Here is a 15,491-nt window from a genome sequence, read left to right on the forward strand (position 1 = left end):
TTTCATTGATCCTGTAATAGGTGAGCAGCAGGTAACACTCCTTTAAGTTCTAAGAAAACAAATAATTGGATATGAAATCAAATGTTTTGTTTATTTGCTCTTTAAAAATGGACTAATTAAATTAATAGTTACAGTATGTGCATACTTTTCACCCAAATTCGCAAACCGTGCACCTTTTTCAATCAACAAAAAAGTTGACCAAATTACCAAAATTTGCAAACAGTTTGCCAAGCAATAAATGTCAATGTAAATTTCATTTTCGAGTAATGTTGCGGATCAGGGGAAATTAGCTAAATTGGCATCATTTGCTTTATGCCAAGATTATAAATAAGGCACACACACTGCGTGCTTATGTCTTTTAGTGACACATTCTTTTTTGTATTATTTCTCCTTAATGCAAATTTTAAGGGATGCAATAATGCTTGCTATATCTGTAAGTCTTTGTGCATTTGGGAGGGAGTTTTAACACAGATACATATAATAGGTGTAGCCAGGTCCTCCGGTCACCCCATTGTCTCCGGTTTCCCCCTTTCCTCTGCAGAGGGTAGTAGCGCTGCGGGTACAGCCGCGGCGCCGGGGGCTCCCGGTAGTAGTTGTACAGGGTGCCGCCATTGTGCTGGGAGGGTTGCGCATGCGCGGTGGCCGTAAGAGTGGCGATGGGCTCTGCAGATAGTCGTGCATGCGCAGTAAGAAGCGGAAGAACAGTAGCCAATGAGGGCTAGGCTCACAGCTGGGACTACGATTCCCATGAGCCTCTGGGCAGTCACCTGTTCCTGGAGGAAAAGAAAAACTGCCATCCGCTCCAGGGTATAGGAAAAGAATATATATAATGTGGGGTCCCACAATTGGAAAAGGGGCTCAAATGGAGGGAGTAAGCACTGAATGACCACAGAGTCCAGACCATGGAGTTGGGGTGGGGAAGAAAAACAATTAAAGTCCTCTAATCCAACATGAAACACCCTCTGCTGTCCTCCTTAAGACTAAATGATGGGCAAAGTGCAGCTGACTAGACAGAAGCAGAGATAAGCTCACGGCTAGAGCTGCAGAAAGAAATACACCATCTGCTTGTACTCACATATGCCGCATTGAGCTGTGCTGCGTGCTGGAACGGCTCTCACTCGCAGGATGAATTCTCCCCTTTCAGTAGAGAGCTGGGCTATTCTGCCTCACAGACACACTGCATCGGGCTCCCGCTGCCGTCTTCCTCCACGCACAGATGCTCCATAGGGAACTCCCTCTGTCAGCCAGAGAAACTCTCACTCGTGAGCTGTGTCTGCAGACTGCCCCCGCTGCTTCGCAGCACTCCACACAAGGTTCCTGCTGCCGATCTCCCACAACGTAAGGTCATGCTGCACGTCTGCACACCTGTGGTCTAGGCACCTCCCTCCTCCCAGTAAGGGTGCCTCCAGAGGCCACAGCCGAATCGAACGGAAAAAACAGTCTCCAGGGCACTCCTAAGCCAAATAGGATCCCAACTGGATAAATAATAAGCGCTGCTCAAAAAATTGAATAAAGTGAAAAAAGAATGTATAGATGAACAATAAAAGTACTTCCTACGCGTTTCAACCAACTTGTGGTCTTTCTCAAGGAGTGGCAAACTGAGGTTCGTAGACAAAGCTCTATAAATAGGTGCATGGACAATTAAAAATCACAAACAGCTGAAACTGATTGTATAATCCAAGAGGCCCAAAAAGATTAAAAAAAATATGATCATAAAAGGAAATATATAGACATAAAGATCCTAAACACATAAATAATTTGAATTGTAAAAGTGGACACCATACTAATTGATTCAAATTCTATATATACAGTGGCGGCCGCCTTCAGCCTCGTGCGGCCATTCCAGAGCGACTTTTAAAACCGCGGGCAGATGCAGTGTTGTTGCGGCATGTTCCGGTATTTTTAGGCGCCGCGGGCGGTTTCATTGTATTAGCGCTATTTGCGCTGTCTCGCCATGAATGCGGCATGAACGCGGCAAAGTGCGTGACATTCGGAAAACATCCCCGAAAAAATTCGGGGATGAAGGAGAATAAAAGGGGCCGGTACAGTACCATATGTCAAAAGAAATGTCCAAATGAAAGGACTAGATCAAACAATAACATTCTTTAAATCTAGAGCTCATGTACCTGTTAACAATGCCTCATTGGATAGCAGAACTATCTCTGTGTTCGATCTGGATATTTCTTTACAATCCAGACTCAACTATAATGATCATTGCCACATGTAGGATCTTAATGATTTATATCACGAGAGTAAGGCCTCGGCCAGGCTCCCCGCTGGCGTGCTGAGGCGCGCTGAGGCGCAGGGAAAGCGGGTGCTTTCCCTGGCCTTGCGGTTGCTTGCCCTGCGTGCCGTCAGGGGGCGGGCCAGTGACGTCACAGAGCTGGATCGACCTCATTGGGCGAACCGCTCATGTGACCGGCCCTGTGCTCCATCAAGCGCGTGAATTTAAAAATCTGGTAAGACCTACGCTTCCGCGCGCTTGCTCTAAAGTCAATTGCGGCTGTAGGGGCTAAGTGCCAAGCATGAGCGAGCGTCAGCACGCTTCAGCGAGCAAGCACTTACCATGGACGAGGCCTAATAATGAATCTTGGGATTTTGACACCTCGAAGTCGAGTTGGAGTAGGCAACGTTTGTTCCTGAGGTTCCCCTGTGTCTGCCGTTACAAACCGGGACCGATCGCAACCGGAATAGACGCGACGGGTTGCCGGAAGTGACGCAACGCATTACAAACAGCTTGGGAAAACTGCGGACGAACAAGCCACTCAACTATAGTTTTATGTGCCTATGCTGTACTGCGCAAATGTAAGTGCAATATTCTTTGCCTTAATACAATTATTTTGTTGAATTTGCATTAAGAGTGTTATCTCTGTTACACTGAGGGTTACCACGCAGAGACCAGTTGCTTTCTACTCATATGAAGAGTCCATAGCATATTTGCATGCATACTGCTGTTACCTGATTGGGAAGGTGTGAGTCCCCTTTTCTGTCAATACTTAGTTGTCATTCGTTTTTGGAAATTACTACACTATATAAATTATTATAATTTTTTCACATACTGTATGGTGATATCTGCGCTCCCCAAAAGCTACATCTGATTGTCTACTGCAAGAGAATTTGGACCTTCTCTCCATAGGGTTGAGCTGCGACGTTTCACATTTCACACTTTATATATTTTGTTATAAACATGAACACTCTCACATAATTTAATTAGAGTGTGCAATTTAATATAAGATTATTAATTATTATTATTTACACCTCTTAAAGGAGCGCCTCACATTTTTTTGCACTTGTCAATAAAGAGGAATATTAATCTGAATGTGGATAGGTTTTACCTTTTGAATGTGCAAAGGCACCAGCAGAATGACCCATGAGAAAAAATTCAGAGTATGACATATCCTCAGCAAAACATGCATGGGGGTGATGGATGCTGATGCTGAATGAACTCTATCTCTTCTATTTCAAGACTCAGAGAAGGTGGCGGGAAGGCTGAGGGAGAGATTAAGGTAGAAAACTATGTAAGACATCATTGAAGCTGTGCACACTTTTCAACCAAATTTGTAAACCTTTCAAAATGTGCTGTTTTGTTGATCCGTCACAAAATCTAACTTTCATTTTACCTACTAAAAATCTTCACAGCCTGAAATATAGGTTTTGCTGGAGGGGAGAGAAAGAAAATATGTATACTTTGCATATTTAAATGAACATATTTGAATATTTAAACGAGCTTATTTTCCAGGTATCCCAGGTATACAGTATTCAAAAGTACCTCTCCACATGTCGTATGGATGGGGTTTTTGGGAAGGTCACTGTAACAGGGGAGTTATCCCTGTTCAGGTAATGTGCCTCTAATCCAGCAGTGTGGTGGTTAACTGCTGGTAGTCAATTAACAAACACCACCTGCCTGATTAGATTGCTTAGAAAAGCTTGTCTTTTGAGACAGGAAGAGAGACTCCTTAGCACACACCTGAGCTGAACTTGGAGACAGAGCAGGGATTGTCCTTGACTCTCACAACTTGTCTTGAGCTCTGCCAGAAGAAACAGCAGAGCTGCTTTCAAGACACAGGGGAAACTTCTAAACCTGAATGCTGACAAAACCTGAAGAAAGGTAGCAATGCAGGAACAGAGAAGATTTTCCCTCCAAACCACAAGGAACAGATAAGACTTTCATTTATGAGACTTTATATATCTGCTTATTTTCATGCTATATGTTTGGAGCTGGGAGACATGCTTATCTAAAGGGAGTGTGGACTGCATACAGTAGTATTTCATTAGAAATACTCCCAAGTGAATGGAAGCTTTGTTTACCCCTTGTTTGGATGGTTTCCTGATGTGAAGGAAACAGGCGCAATAAAAAGGCTTATTTAATTTCACTATAACCAGACTCCCTTGCATACCTCTGTGAGCGTCCGCCTACATATGGTGTCCGAAGTGGGACGAGAGGGGGTTCTTGAAGTTAAGGAACCGGAGTTTGGCTGTGAATTTGTTTTAATGCTTTTTGCCTACAAAAAGTCTGAGCAACAAAGATCTCATGCAGCAGAGACAGAGTTAAAGGGACACACCCAGGCAGGAAACTTACACTGCACTGAAACTTACAAAACCACAGATGGACCCTTTTCCCCAATCCCAAGAGGAGAGAGAGAGAGACTGCTGAAGCAGGTAAACCTTTTTTGCCTATCACAATAAAGTGTAATATGGTCATTGAAATTGGGGGTTTGCCTTCCAGCCATAGTCAGGGTTCAAGATGTGAGTTAGCCCTTAAAGGGATAGGCGTTTGTTGTTTTCAAATGTTTAGCTGAAGCAGTGAATACAAATGGTGACCCATGTGCGATACTGATTCTGCAAGTAAAGGCTGCCACACCGCATAGGACTACCAGTTGTGAATGGAGTATATGCAGAAAAATATGAAAATTGATGCAAGACTGTCCTGAAGCAGGGGAATTTTCAGTAAACAAGTACTGAGGGTAAAATTGCCTACTATAAAAAAAGGAATTGCTGAACTGTGTAAAAGGTATCACAAAGTGTGAAGAGTGATTGTCATAATACCCAAAGTTGAGACTGAACTCAAGCAGAAAATCACATTATTTGGCTGAAGCAGAGAGATTGGACCTAGCAAGTAAATGGTGTAAAGCAAACAGAAGTTTTTACCTAGCAACTACACATTCAGCATACCTAATGAGAGATTAAATCTAGCAAGTAAATGGTGTAAAGAAAATAGACGTTTTTACCTAGCAACTGCACATCCTGTATACCTGATGAGAGAAAATGCGTGCACATTACTGCTGATATTTAAAACTTATCCAAGAAAGAAAAAGTCTACAGAGATGCCTGTGAGAGCTACGACCTCTACAAGCAAAATATGCCCACCTGTAGGACTACCACAATTGGGGGTTCTAGCAAATACAGTGGCAACAGCTGCAATAGCACCTCCTGAGGTCAGGAAGAAAACTACACCTGAGAGTCCCAAAATGGAGGACAAGATGCAGCGTTCCTGTAATGAACACTACCCCACGGACGAGTGGCCCTTCCAGTCCAATAAGGAGGAAGACATCTCTTACGGGGAACCCAAACCGAGTCACATCCACAAAACACCCCAAGAATGGTGGCGGTGCCTGAACTCGGCACGAACAGAAAAGACCGCCCTCTATGATGACGAATATGGTCGACAAGAGAAAGCGCGGGAGCAGCAGATCACCCAATATTTCTGTCAGCTAAAGCAACTGCAAGAAAAGCCTGGCGTATATAATGAAGCTGCTAAAGTATCAAATAAAGAAGGAGACCCCAGTATTCCTGATGGGACGGAGTCATCCAAAACAAAAAGGCGGAAAAAGAAAAGCAGTTCTTCACTTACCGTGGAAGGAACAGACACATCTGCAGATCCTGTGGAGGAAAAAGGGGACCGAGTTGCCCTGCAGCCTAGAGAAAATGGAGAATTCGTCCCGCGGTTAACCGAATATCCAGAAGGCCCAAGGCAGAAGTAGTGTACCCCAAAGAAGTGTTTGTCCGGTGCCAACAGTGAGGAACCCTCAACCAACCATCCCAGGGAAGTGGAGCCAGAACCTGTGAGTGACGATCCCTTGCCCAGCCCTGAAGATGCCCTGAAAAATACCAGGCGTGACTGTGATATACTCCGTGAACAATTGAAACAAAAGAAAGATGATTACGCAGAGCTACAGAAAAATAACGTGAAGCTACAGGAATATGTGCTCGCAATGTACTCTGCAGCCAGGACAGAATTGGACGATCTCAAGACTGAGCTAGATACTGCAAACGCTACTATTTCCGCCATGGATGAAAATCAGAACCAATCTGATAAAATGATGGCTAAGCTGAAGCAGAAGTATGAGGAGGCACTGAAGCAGATGACAGTCTTCCAGCAAGAGGTTCACAATCTTCACATAGAGCTGAATGCCTCACAACAGGAGGTCAACAGTGTCCGAACAGAGGTGGACATATCTCAGAAAGAGGTTCAGACACTCCGCAGAGCACTGGATCCCTCACATCATGATACCAACAGCTGCCGCACAGACCTGGAAGTTTCTAGAAAGGAACTCCACAGTCTCACTGAGGAGCTGGACATTTCTAAAGAAACGATTGTAAATCTTAATACAGATCTCCAAGTCTCTCAGAAGGAGCTTCAGACCCTCAACCTAGAGAAGGAAGTCTCACGCCAGGAGACTGTCATTCTCAAAGCAGATGTGCATAAATGGAAGGAGGCCCTGAATAGTACAGAGACTGAAAAAGGAGAAAAATTAAGATTAAAAAGAAAAAACTTAAAACTCAAAGAAGAAAATTTTCATTTGACAGACAACGTCAAGAAAAAGAATGAAAAGCTGCACGAGCTTAAAGAAATAAATAGACTTTTGGAAGGTGAGAAGTTTGAAGCAGAGCACCGACTGCAGAACTAACTGTAAGGTCTGCGTACGCACCTCGAGAAGGCCGAGGAGAAGCAGCGAACTCTGCAGGAAGACAATCTGCAGGCTGTTAAAGAAATTCAAGTGCTGCAGGAACGTCTGATGACCCAGTATGTCCCCACAAAGCAGCTTGAGAAACTGAAGGCTACCCTGAGCATAACCAAAGCATCGCTAGAGGCCAAGCTTAGAACCCAGGTGACCCGGCACAAAAGGGAGCACAAGAAGGTCCATAAACTAAAACAAGTAACTGTGGCCCAAGCAAAGAAATTCATAGTGCTTCACAATGCTTCACAATGCAATAAAAATGTGGAAGCCAGCTCAGAGAAAGCAAAGCGTGCAGATAAATTCCCTGAGAAGAGAATTGTAAGACGCACTCAAAAAACAGGGATCTCTCGCGGATGAGATTACAGTCCTTTCAAGGACAAGTATTGACCCTGACTAAGCGTATCCCACAGCCACAAAAACCCATGAAGACAAGGGTACAGTGAGAGCTGGGAATACCGCTCATCTGAAAGACAAGGAAATGTAGGTTGAGGGATATTATCCCAATGTTAGAGGCTCAGCTGTACTATGAACATATAGAGACAGCAAAATAACTGTATTGTGTAACCAAGGTGTCAGAGCATATATATAAACGCTGCTGGAGACTCACACATAATAAGGACTTCCAAGTGTACTAGTAATACTGAAGAACAGACACAGATCTCTATATATACCATAAAAGTCTAGTATGCATTCCCAGTAAAACAATGGTACATAGTCATGATATAAAATCACAGTGAGAACTCACTTAAAAACAGCAGCTCAGTCCTTGGTGAATGCGTGCATCATGCCCAGCATGCAAGTAGAAGTAGATGTCCCATAGGGTCCAGTGGCGGAGCACAGCAACAAAAACAATGGGGGCTGCAAACAGTAGTGAATGCTAAAAAATATTTATTAGGTGGTCAAACAAGGTACATAATCACTCTGACGCGTTTCGGGACCTGCGTCCCTTTATCAAAGAGTAAATTCGCGTCTACAAACTCCCCCGTTATACACCGGAGTCCCTGCCCCCAGCGGAGATGTCACAGGGCCGAAATCTCACGCAAGTTAGTCAAAGAGACCCAACCATTGGACAAGCAAGTAACCAATGGGAAGTCTAGCTGAGAGCTTGCCTCCCCTGTGAGCCGTGGCATGGTGCGCCGTGTGCTACGTAAGAGCCTGAAAAGATATACAAAACACATGTGATATAGTTAAAAATGCATAAGCATGAAGTAGTAATGGGTTAAAAACACGAACAATGAACTATCGGGAAATGCTGAAACTGTGTTATCTTAGACAGATTATACAAACAATGAACATGGAGATGATGATATGGTATGTCTAATAAATGAATGAATGGAACAATTTGGTGATTGACATAATTAGAAGTTAACCATATCCTGAATGATTCAAATAGTCTGCCCAATATCAATGAATGTATGTAACACGGGATTTAGTGTATTTTGATAAATCATAAATGTATATTGGTATAACAATAAATGCAAAACATCCTAAAAATAAATAATAATTCTGTCCCATATTTACATAATAAGTCTCATAGTATATCTTAAGACATCTCAATCTGACTTAATAAACTGCATAGTATTTTATCATGATCGGCTCATGTATCAAATAGATAAAGGGACCGTGCAACATAGTTGATGTCCAAACATTTTAAGGTGCTAAGGTGTTAAACAATGTATTAACGAAAAAAATGTATATACTGCTGCGACACACTTTATTCGAGCAAATACCCAGTATGTACCTGGCAGATACCTGGAATGCGCCGCTCCTCACCTCAGACAAGCCCCGTTGCATTTGCCTTCCCAGCCATGGTTCATGCCTGGCTGACGGGCGGCTGACCTGTTAAATGATAATGATTAGGATTTAATAGGCTGCAATGCTTCGCGTGTCTACCAGATGGCATAAATTCATGAATTGTAATGCAGTATATATATATATACTGTGCAGTATTGCAGCCAGCGGGAATAAAATGCTTCAATCCCTGCCTGGAAAATAACGCAATGCACTCGGGCAGAAAACAGTCACAAACCTCAATACACCCGAGTATACCCGAATTCGTGGGACTAGCCGAGCTCGAATAAAGTGTGTCGCCAGTGTATACAGGATTCTGTGTGTATTCGATGTTGATTATTACACATAGTAAGTTCATCCGGCAAACTTGTTAAAACCAAATCGACCATGTTAGAATTGTCATAAATGGGTGCTATTTCGAACATGAGTTCTAAACGTATGCAACCATACATACATGGAAAGCAATTAAGCATGTAGATGTACAATCACTCTATATATGCTTCATAAGAGAGAGTATAGTAGATCGAACAATATGTGGTATCCAAGCTATCCATGTAAGGAAATGCTTAAGTTCCCAGTCTAGATTTATGCCCCTGGGTGCCAATGTCCCAAGGGCATAAATCCAGTACATCTCTCTTTCGTTTAGAAGAGACTCTCTGTCACCTCCTCGGACATGGACACGTATGTGCTCAATCGCACTAAAGCTAAAATTCTGAGTAGACCCTAACTGACATATTGAGAAATGACGTGCTACTGGATATCTTTCGTCTCTATTTTTGATCGTTGTAGACGGACGTTCACAGAGGTACACAACCCCTATTTCAATGACCATATTACACTTTGTGATAGGCAAAAAAAAAGGATTAGCTGTTTCAACAGTCTCTCTCCTCTTGGGATTGGGGCAAAGAGTCCATCTGTGGTTTTGTAAGTTTCAATGCAGTGTAAGTTTCAGTGGTGTGTCCCTATAACTCTGATCTCTGCTGCATGAGGTTTTTTTTTTTCTAAGTTGCTTGTAGGCAAAAAGCCTAAAAAAAAAATTCACATAAAAATCTCCGGTCCTTTTTAACTACAAGTACACCTCTTGTCCCACTTTGGACACCAAATGTAGACGGAAGTTCACAGAGGTACACAATTTGAGACTTTATAAGGTGAAATTATAATAGGCTTTATTGTGCCTTTTCCTTTTCATCAGGAAATCATCCAAACACAGGGGGGGGGGAACAAAGCTTCTATTCACTTGGGAGTATCTCTAGTGAAAATACCATGCAATTAATTCACAACTCCTTAAGTCAAGCATGTCTCGCAGCCCCAAAACATACAGCATGAAATAAGCAGATATAAGCAGTCTCTTAAGAATAAAAGTCTTATCTGTTCCTTGGAGGGAGAATCTTCTCAGTTCCTGATTCAGCTCCCTACTCAGGGTGTGTCAGCTTCAGGTTTAGTAGTTTTCCCTGTGTCTTGAAATCAGCTCGGCTGTGTTTTCTGGCAGCGCTCAAGACATGTGGTGTCTCCAAATGTCAGCTCTCATTCAGAGCTAAGGAGTTACTTCCTGTCTCAACAGACAGGCTTTTGTAAGCAAACTAGATCAGGCAGGTGGTGTTTATTAATTGACTACCAGCAGTTAACCCCCACACTGCTAGATTAAAGGCACATTACTTGAACAGGGATTACTCCCCTGTTACAATCGTTCTGACGTGTTCTGAGATTCTATCTCTAAGTGGGCGAATTGTCCTGCCCACATATGAGCTGCCACAATTACATCTAAGTACATATACAACGAATTTAGTATTACACGTCATCAGGGTACACAAACTGTAGTTCTTCTTTGTATGTACATCTTTTACATGTTTCAAGGGGGAGGCATATTTACACATATTACAATTACCACAATGGAAGAAACCTTTGATTTTGGGCTTGCCTATCTCTTTATTGGGATCAATTAGACCTTCTAAAAACCATTTTTGGTTGATCTTGAATAAATTTATCCAAGTCTTTATCTAATTTTAATACGCCCCAGTGTTTTGTTAAGATGGCTCTGATTTGTTGTGCCTGCTTAGAGAAAGTAGTGATGAATAAAGGTGAATCTTCAGTTGGTTTGTTGGGTTTATGTGTATTATTTGTTTAATTGGACTTAGTCTGTTTTAAAAGTGTTTTCCTGTCCACATTTAATGCATAGTTACATGCATTAGTTATATCTTCCTCTCTCTAAACCCCTATGTATGAACCTCTCTGATAGTTCTTCTGCTTGGGTCAAAAACATTAGATCTGTTGAACAAAGTCTCCGAGTCTAAGAATTGCCCTTTCGGTATGCCTCTGATGAGGGGCCGCGGATGTGCACTGTTGGCCCTGAGCAAGGAATTCCTTGAGTTCTCTTTCCTATACATTTTGGTTTGGATTCCGAGATCCGCATCCAAATACAGGTGCAGATCTAGGAAATCCATCTCGGTTTGGTGTGTTTTCATTGTAAATTTCACATTACAAGAATTATTATTAAGATATACACACAGAATCCTGTATATATACATTTTTTTCGTTAAACAATGTACTGCTCCGGCAGCTTTTATTCAAAGTAATCACCGGCTTGTATCTGGCATGTTCCTGGAATGCCACGCTGTTCACCCGGAGCATGCCGGGCTCCCAGCCAGGGTCATGCCCGGCTGACGCGCGGTTGATGTGTTTATTGATAATGGTTCGGATTTTAATAGGCTGCAATGCTTCGCGTGTCCGCCAGATGGCATAAATTCATGAATTGTAATGCGCCAAATCAGTAATGTGTCGGCTTGCAGGTGTTTCGTTTAAAAAAGATACCGTACCACAGTGTGCTATTGTAACTTGGCCTTGGCCTTGAGACTGAAGGAAGAGGTTACAAAAATTTATCAAATTAGGCTTTTCATATTAAAGAAAGACAAAGACCAGTTTCAGTTTGTGTTACACTATTCTCCAGAGACCCACCCGCCATGAGTGTTCAAGTGCAGCCTGCTTTCCAAAAACCTGACAGAAGTTACGCGTATTTGATATGGGCCGCGATTAATGCAACAGATGATAAGATGGCAACAGTTGCTCAAATTTTTCAGTATTTTATCAAAAACTATGACTTTTACAAATTTTCGCCAACTCCTCATACGTGGAAGCGTGCAATAAGGAAAAGGTTATGAAGTGACCCCTGTTTTCACCGTATTGAGCCCCAATTCGTTGGAGGGTATTGGTGTGTGTCACCGGATTTTTCCCGTATCTATGATCATGGAGGCGGCAAAAGGCAAAGGGTCGTGTTAAAACCAACTAAGAAGCGACAGTCGCTGCCAAGCAATGCACCAGCACCAGCACCGGCTTCCAATGACGGTCCCACTGTCAGTGACAACCCTGAGCCTGAGGCTGAGCTGGATTTGGCGTGCAGTTTTGATGAAGCTTGCATGTACCTAAGCGATTTCCAGCCTCACCTACTGACTACAGGTGGACTAGTCCAGCTGCCAACTATCAACGTGGATGATGAAGAAAGCTGGACTGGCAGTGGACCGGCGCCGGCGCAAGCTGAATGGGAAATTCAATGGTGAGTACTGTCTTGTTGCCGTATTATTTTGGTGGGGCTGGCTGAGTACTTCTTTAGGGGGCTGACCATTACTGTACTGTACATTACAACTTTTCTTTTTGTTTTTTCTCAGAAAAGAAAACGGCTAATGGGGGGATTTCGATGGGTAATATTGTACTGTGTGCTGATGTTTTCCGGCCGTACAGTATACTGTGTAATAAACCCGAATAAATAAAACTATGCATTTATTCTAAATTTTCAGTATCGTGTCATTATTTGTCTTCCACAGTATACTGTACAGTGGTATACAGTGCCTAACATCTATGGGCAAAAATAATTTTGTTCCTAGGTGCCCTAGAACAGAAGTTCCCACGCCAATTGCCCGTGAACTTGACCGCGGCCCTAAGTAGTTCAACGCCAATTGCGCAAATAAAATGTAAAATAACCCGTTCTGTGGGTCTGAGCGGGTTGAAATTTACCTGGTCCTCATGCGGGGGGACCCTTGCCATAGTGGCAAAATATCAGCCTTGCACGACCCCCGGAACCGGAGGTACCAAAAGACAGTTTAAAAGCCCATTACCAAAGTGGCTTTTTTTTCTGCCATGCAAGTCAATGGCAGAAACCTGAACTTTAACATCACCCTGACTCCGTTCTGTTGCCACGAGAGGGTCGCAATTTGCCATGCAATCCTGCCGCAACTAGGACTACATGGTGACCGAATATGTAGTACAGTACATTTGTTACACTGGCAAAGGAGCAAATGGAAACAATGTGAGGCAATTCAACATGGTCTTTTATTGGTGGAGTCAGTACAAAAACATTTATTTACCAATACTGTACAATGTTGAAACATTTAAAGTGCACAGCAATTCTAACCATCAACAAAACAAAACATTTTTGGTGCATGGGGCAAAGGGAGTTAAAGTGACATTTTAAGTAACATCTCCTTTATTAAAGAAACCCAGTACTGTATACAGTACAGTACAGTGGGATGGTGCGCAACACTGTCAGTCAGACCTGCACCAGTTCAGTCCTAGAGGGCAGCAAACAGGGCAGGTTTTCAGGGCAACGTTGAAAACCATGCCTGTTTGCGGCCCTCAGGGACTGGAGTTGTGCATGTACTGTGAAAAATTAACACACATCAACATCTCCTTTGTTTAAGTACAGCAGGTACTGTAGGGCAAAACATGTACAGTACAATACAGTTCAGCACAACAGTATGGTCTCACTGACAGTCCTCCACATTGTCCACCCATGGCCGATTCCTTGCATGGCGCACAACGCCATTAATGCAGTCTCTAACGCCTTTCATTACAGGATCTGTAACTGTATAAAAGCGCAGCATTTCTTCCACAATGTTTTTCCTTAAATTTGAAGGAAGGGCCTTTTTAACGCGATTTCCTTCATAGTTCACTTTGAACACCCACTCGCAGTACAACGTGTAGGGAACATGGTGCTTAAAAATGATCAAGGCATACTTGTGGGGTACACCAGCACTCATCACCCTATACTTCTCCCTGAGCCCCAGTGGCAGATCGCACAGGGTGATGTCGGGCACTGTTTCGATGTGAGCCGGTGTAGGTCTTTTGGGAACGGGTGTGCTTGAGGCGACGGTAGGATGTCTGGGAGGAAGCTTTCCTCCGGTCATGGTCGCTGTGTTGTCTCCTGGCGTGGTCTTGATGGGGTTGTCATGTCCTCCTCAACGGCATACATGTACACTACATCTTCTGGTGGAGGGGGTGCACTTGGTGAAGGAAGGGGGTCGAAGGTCCCAGTCATCACATCCATGTCCCCTCCTGCTCCGGCGTCAGGGAAACAGGGGCATTAGCACCGAGCAAATAATGTATGCCCGCAATGTCAGCCTCTATCTTCTCCATCCCTTGATCCATCCGTTGCTCCATTTGTAGCATCCGTTGCTCCACATTTAACATGGTCTCCAGAAGCAGATCTATCTTTGCCAGCACAATAGAATTCCCGGGGAGATCCACACTTATCCCATTCAGCATCCGGTCCAACGAGCTGCTTCTTGTGCATGGCGTCTGGACATCTGGGGGGATGGGTGCAATGGAAGATGAGATGGGGGTTCCATGGAGAGAAGCGGCATCGATGGAGAGTGAAGGAGGTGACCTGTGGATACCCGGTAGAGGAGAAGCGGCAGCGTCGTCGAAGAGGAATGGAGAAGGTGACCTTTGGATTTCCGGGCGAGAAGCAGAGTCATCTAAGCGCAAAGGAGACAGTGACCCGTCGTCAGAGACGGAGAAGATGGGGGTGGAGAAGACGGGATGAAGATTTCCAGGACAGCTACAGCAGAGTCGTCGAACCATATGGAAGGAAGTGGTCTGCAGATTCGATGGGTTGGCTGCCATTCGTTTTGTGTCGAGAGTACATCACCGTATATCTTCTTTACATAATGAGGCTTACGTCTAAGAAAACCCTTAACCTTTGGGGTCAGCAGAAGGTTTTCTTTATTGGCCTTAGCCTGTCGCTTTGCCCTTGGCGTGGAAACGGCTCCTGCCTTTCGCTTTTTCAGCATGACAGGCACGGCAGAGGTGAGAGGGTTCTTGCGTCCATAGAACCGGGGATGCTCCATGGAAGCAGGTGGCACAATGCAGTACAGTATCTGGACAAGGGCAAGTTCAGATAAAGATCATGGAGTGGTGGGCTATGCAAAGTGTGTGATCTTTTATGCATGGCGGCCAGGTACAGGTGTTGAAAGTGGGCGTGTGAGTCATTACCGTATAAATACACCATCCATTTTGTGTATTGACTGCACATAGAATACACATCGACTAAACATCGAATATACATTCTTGTGTTTGTATTTCTTTCTACTCGCAGCAATGCCTGTTAAAAAGATTTCTAAGGATCTCAGCATGCGAATTAAGGAGATGTACAGGAGCGGACACCGAATTGCTGCTGTCCAATGCTGGTTAGCTACTTCTGGCCTCGTTGTGCCATTAAACACCTTGAGCTATCATGCACACGGACAAAACAGAGACCGGAAAAAGGCACCAAGGGTAACAAACGCGTAAGTATATTTATAAACCTTAACAAAAAAAAAATATAGAAAACTGTACTGTACATCTACAGTACAGTTCTGTATCTACTGTAATACTGTTGTTATTTCTGTTGATTTATATTACAAAATACAGTAGTTTGTCTATTTATATTTATAGTACAGCAGTATACATTTTTTGTATATTTCAATTAATCTT

Source organism: Ascaphus truei, chromosome 2, assembly GCF_040206685.1.
Source record: "Ascaphus truei isolate aAscTru1 chromosome 2, aAscTru1.hap1, whole genome shotgun sequence".
Classification (NCBI taxonomy): Eukaryota; Metazoa; Chordata; class Amphibia; order Anura; family Ascaphidae; genus Ascaphus; species Ascaphus truei.